The following is a 5,187-nucleotide window of genomic DNA, read 5'->3' as shown; positions in this document are numbered from 1 at the left end:
TGGGGAAAAGATACCCCCTACAAGCACAAATATCTTGAAGACAGCAAAGGAAAGCAGAGGCTGACTGAACTCACATTTACATAGTTTTCCCACCAGACCCACTGTGCTGTGGAAATTCCTCTGCAGTGTCTGTGTATGAAAGTCTCTCTAACCTTGTGTACATAGCACTCCTCTACCTTTTGGGATACGTGCAAGCAGCCTATGACTGGAATTAATTTCCCTGACATTTTGTGGTACAGCATGGAGTTTAATCCTCATTTGATGGCACTGCACTCTCTGCCTTTTGCTGCTGCCTGGGGAGCTACAGCTGTGCAAACAATACCATTTCCCCTGGGATGATCCCACGGGAAGGTGTCACATCTGGCCATGTGTTTGCAGCACCCATTGGAGCTGCTTGGGATACTGGGTCCCGCATGTAGCTCTCAGCTTCACAATGTTTTCCTGGCATTCCCTGCACCCAACAGGTGACCCCAACCCAAGCGCCATGGTCATAGAAATGGTGAATTCGGATTGATTTTTAGTGGGGGATGATGGGATTGCTCAGAGTAGGGAAAACAAGGTTTTGATAGTGAAGCTGGCAGCTGTGATGGGAATACCCAAGTGGGGCCAGGCATCTCAGTTAGAGAGCCTCATCGAGCTCAGGGCAGTGCCCCAGAATAGAGATAGAGATGGCAGGAGGTCCTGACATGACCTTCCATGGACACATCCACCCTGGCCACGGCTGAGAGCAGGGGGGCTATGGGATGGGACATGACAGCAACAGCCAAAGAAATATGGGGGTAACGACACCAGGGAGGCAATTCCACTGTTATTAACACAAACACAGTCATCGTTCTATCTTTGTCTCCCAATGAATCAGAGGAAATTGCCTCATGAACCCTTCGCCTTCCAGCTACTTCAGCTGTGTTTTGTTTCTCTAAGATTCAAATATTCTGACTAGATTTCAGCATATTATTATGAGAACAGAAGAGCTACAGAGAAAGTGAAGCTTCAGATGAAATAGCCAATAAATGCTGCTTTGAATGCACTTGTTTTTTATGGAGAGCTCTGATGTCAGGCACAGATACGGCTTTGGAGAAGATGTGTCATTGTGCTACAGATGTGTTTGTGAATACTTAGTGGACAATCTCCTGTAGCATTGTAATGGGCAGCTTACCATTATCTGTTAGATTTTTACGCCTGTCATTTTGATGTGACTGATTTTTCTATTTAATACTATTCCACAGCTTACAAAAGCAAGAGCACTCTTCTTTGTGTGGCAATCCTATCTGGCCAGATTAGCAAAATGTTTATTTGCATTTTGCAAAAAAAAGATCGGGCTTTGTGATGGAATATGTATCAGGCCAAGTGACAAATGGGAGGCTTTGATATCAAAATCCCAGAATGGCTCATGATGGAGAGGGGGAGGCACACTTCCAAAACAAAAATCTTCAATTTTGGCACTTTCAAAATGTGGCATTTCATCCCTCTAATTTGCCATGAGCTTTTTGTTTCAAGTATTTCTTTTGACGAAAGCAAGCATGCAAACAAAAAAATCCCCATATTTAGAATTCAATAAAACACTTCATCTGATCCTCTTCATTTTCCTGGAAAAGTTCAACATGAACATTCAAGCACTGCATTTCAGACTGTGGGGAAACTGCTCATCCAGGAGTTGTGTAGTCTTGATGTTCCCAGTGCCAAGAGAAGGTCCTCTGAAAGCTGCTGTCATTCATATTGCTCAGTAGGACTGTCCTGATGAGCATGATGGCTCAGCCTGGAAGGTAAGGTACAAGCACAGAGCCAGAAGCTGTGTGTCTTGAAGGCTTTACCGGCCTGATACATGATTTCCATAGGGTCAGCTGTGTGGTTTTGTGTAGAGTGGCACAGGGAGAGCCACAGAATGATTTGAGTTGGAAGGGACCTTAATATTCATGAAGTTCCAACCCACCCGCCACAGGCAGGGGCACACACCTTCCATTACACCAGGTTGCTCAAAGCCCTGTCCAACCTGGCCTGGAAAAGTCTGTTTGAAATAACTCTCCACCACAGGAAGAGAAGTGGTAAGTCAAGGATAGGTAGGGCGATCAGGCAACATAGACAAGTTGTATATTAAGGATGAGATCTCGCCTAGGCACTGGTGCTGCTGTTGCACAGAGGCAGGCAGGTGAGCTAAGCCTGCATGTTCACAGCTCACATGCTTCTGCTGGGTTTGAAAAGTGCTCATTTCAGTTGTGCTTTTATTAATTCAAATCCCTTATTTTTGCAAGAGAAGAGTTTTCAAAAGCCTTATTCAGAATACACCACAAAATGTCCTTCAAACATTTATTAAAAGGAAGAGTTCAAGGGTGGCAGCCAGTTTTAAGCAGTGATGGTGCGTGGGAACTTACCTAGGTGAAATGCAGCATGAAAGAGAAATGCAGAGATGAAGAGAAGCCCCAGGCACAGACATGGGGCCAGGACAGCCCCTGACATGCAGACATTGTGAAAATGGCACTGGCTTGACGCAGAGCAGTCTCTGGGCTTGCCTGTATCCATGCATTGTGATCCAAGGCAAATAGCAGTTACAAGACTTTAAAGTGGGGAGACGAACACAACCCTTGATTAGAGGAAGCAGTGATCAGAACTTCTGGGTGAGACTTGACTTCCAAACCCAAGCGGGAGGGATATGATTATTACCCTTGTCTGGCACTGCTGAGGCACATCTGCAGTGGTGTGTCTATTTTGGGGCTCCCCATTACAAGATACATGAGTGTACTGGAGCAAAGGGTCACCAAGACATGTAGAGATTGAAGCCTATATTCCTAAGAGGAGGCTGAGAAAGCTAGGACTCTTCAGCCTGGAGGAGAGAATGCTCACATGCATCTCTTTGCTGCCTGTAGCTGACAAATGAGAGGCTGAGAAGAAATCAGCCAGACTCTTCTCAGAGCTGCACTACACTGGGATAAGGGGCAAGTGGCACATACTGGAGTACGGGAAATACCAATTAAATATTAACAAAACTATTTTCAGCATGAGGGTTGTTAAATGCCGGAGTCGCAAAGGCTGTAGGATCTCAGTCTGTGGAGAGATTTAAAATTTGACCAGACAAAGCCTCAATTCACATGATCTAGATGACCCGCTTTGGAAAAGGACAGCAGTACAACGATGAGTAGAGTTAATGACATTAGAGATTTCATTAAAGTATGGTGGTGTCATCCAAAGTATGTCATTTCAAGGTGTCATTTAAAGTTTGATGAAGAAGCAAAGGAATCTTAACATTAATTTGTTACAAGAGAAATGACAGAATTGTTCATGAAAGGCAGAAATGACAAACTTTTCCAAAGCTAGTTCTCTATGGAGATAAAAATCAAGCAACACAGTTAGATTACATGATAATGAGATACTTTCTGTCCCAGCAACAGAGGATGCAGTGTTAGACTGCCACTGGTAAAGCTAAGTGCTTTAAAATCAGATGTATACAGCTAGCCCAGACCAAAGAGTAGTAAAAGAGAAACCTTTGGGATCCCTCCAGATCATTGGTGCTGGTTTTCACAAGTCCTGGATCAGAAGAAAAGTTCCAGAGAACTGAAAAAACTTACCCTGAGAGAAGCATAAGACAAGAATTAAAGATGGTCCTTAATGTGAATTAACACAGAGTTAGGGAATATGGCTTTTGCCAGACCAGCTCAGTGATTTCTTTTAATGAGATGTAGAAGTTTGATTGACAGCGAGAAGTACTGATACCCTATACATGTGCTTCTCTGTAGCATTCGAGTTCATTCTGTCCGGCACTTGTATTAAGAAACTAAACTGGGTCAGACTTGTGGATTAAAACTCACTAACCACCGTGTCTCAGACCTATGGTCCTTAGTACACAAGAATTCCAAAGAGATGACCATTGCCAGAGTACCACAGAAACTGGGTCCTCACCTTGTCAGCATCTTCACCATGGATGGTGCTGTGCTGCTTCTGCTTGGTTTTTGGCTACTCAGAAATTGTAGCACTGGGGAAGCCCATCCAAAGGGGAGTGGTCCCCTGCTCATCTGTGGTGCTCACTTGTGTGCATGTCCATGGGCTCCGACAGCTGGCAGACACCACTCTAACTGTGTGGACAGAGACAACTGCATAGACTGGAGGTGATCCATGGGTTCCCCAAAGCTGGCAACCAGGGCACTGAGAGGTTTTGGGCCTCCTGCATTCGTAAAACACCTGTGAAGAGCTATCTGTTTTCAGTCAGAGCAGAGGAGCATCATGCCCAATGGGAACTGGCAGGGAGAGGCACACAGGGGAAGAGGAGGTTGTGAAACTCTAGTTCTGTCAAACTAACCTTATTATTTTCCCCTCCTTTCTCTTTTGACATTAAACAGGCTGAGTGGATGAAGGCAAGATACAGACACAATTAACTAGATACTGCAAACAGGAGGGCGAGCTGCTTTTTATGGCTAGTTTATGTTTCAGACACACCACTATACGGAATAATGCAATAACAAAAAACATGCGGTATTTACCCTGGGTTTATTCACTGCAAGTCCTTTGAGAGCTCATTTTGTTTGTCTTTATTTAATTGGCATGGTCAGATAGCCACCAGCAGGTCCAATTAGGCAGATTCAATAGATTCCACTATACATTTTTATTTTTTTCCTCATCAGCATGTAGCATAAAATGTCCAAAATAATTTGTCTGAGTACTAGTAATGAATATAAAGTGCTTGTTCCAGCCTGTGTACAGTAAGTTTCAACTGTACAGCATTTTATAGCCAAAGTAAACTGGGTTAATAATGAAATCACTGATGCAATCTTCAGACAGCCTTAGTGGAGAAGAGGGACTATTGTGTGTTATGATGCAAGGTATTTGGTTGCTCAACTTTGGGCCTATCTGAACACAGACAGGCATTATGCTGTCCTTTGTCGCTATGTTAAGCTTTGGCATTTAAGTGTTAGGTGGAACCTATTTAAGAAAATCTCACCAATGGGACTTGGGTATGCCTTTGATACTAGGTATTTGTTTAAGTGCTTTGTTGAATTGAAGCCTAGTAGATCCTCTTGAAAAGAAAGTGATTTTCAATCTAATAAGGTTATCTTAGTGTGAACATTTTAACTACATCAATCAATATGCCCGTCAGGAGTAAATGACTAATGGGATTTCTCCTTTCTTTCTTTGTTACCAGAATGACGAATTGCCTTTGCCTGTTGCTGAAGATTCTCATCTCCTTAATGCATTGCAGAT

The sequence above is a fragment of the Lathamus discolor genome, chromosome 4, assembly GCF_037157495.1.
Source record: "Lathamus discolor isolate bLatDis1 chromosome 4, bLatDis1.hap1, whole genome shotgun sequence".
Classification (NCBI taxonomy): Eukaryota; Metazoa; Chordata; class Aves; order Psittaciformes; family Psittacidae; genus Lathamus; species Lathamus discolor.
The sequence above is the reverse complement of the archived record's forward strand: the minus strand, read 5'-3'. Positions refer to the sequence as shown.